Here is a 645-nt window from a genome sequence, read left to right as displayed (position 1 = left end):
GACGGGCCGCAGCAGCTTCTAGGTCCTCTTCATCACGGCCTCGTCTGTGACGCGCGGCATCCTCCTGACGACGGGCCGCAGCAGCTATCATGTTCTCTTCAGTACGGCGTCGTTTTTGAAGTTCAGCATTCGCCTGACGGCGTGCCGCAGCAGTCCCTGGGTCCTCTTCAGATCTTTTGTGCTTTTGGCGTGCAGCGTCCTTCAACCTTCGAGTGTCGGCAACCTCAGAAGACTCGTGTCGTCTTTGTTCTGCTTTACGGTTGGCATCTGCTTTATTGCGTTGTTGCGCACTTTTCTTTTTAACTTTCGGCATTCTGTCAAACATTTGAAAAGCGTATCGGTAAAATTCAAACAAACGATTTTGCGTTCTAGCTTTTTTAGACCTCTTATTTTTGTCAAATTAAAAAAATCTTTGGGGCTCTTTAATAGATTATTCTCGTGAGGCAGGGAGAACACATAGAAACTTAAGATGTGGGAAGTTTAATTTAAAATTACCTTGCATAGCACCTTGTATTACTTTTGTGACATAATTCAATGTTTTAAACAGTAATGTTGGTACTCATATTAAGGTCGTTTATTCGATGAAAAATGGAAGCCTCATAGTTAATGAATTTAAGGTAGGACCCTAGTAAAAAAGTGAAAATC

The sequence above is a fragment of the Frankliniella occidentalis genome, unplaced genomic scaffold, assembly GCF_000697945.3.
Source record: "Frankliniella occidentalis isolate FOCC.00 unplaced genomic scaffold, Focc_3.1 Scaffold68, whole genome shotgun sequence".
NCBI classification, from domain to species: Eukaryota; Metazoa; Arthropoda; class Insecta; order Thysanoptera; family Thripidae; genus Frankliniella; species Frankliniella occidentalis.
Note: the sequence above shows the minus strand (reverse complement) of the source record.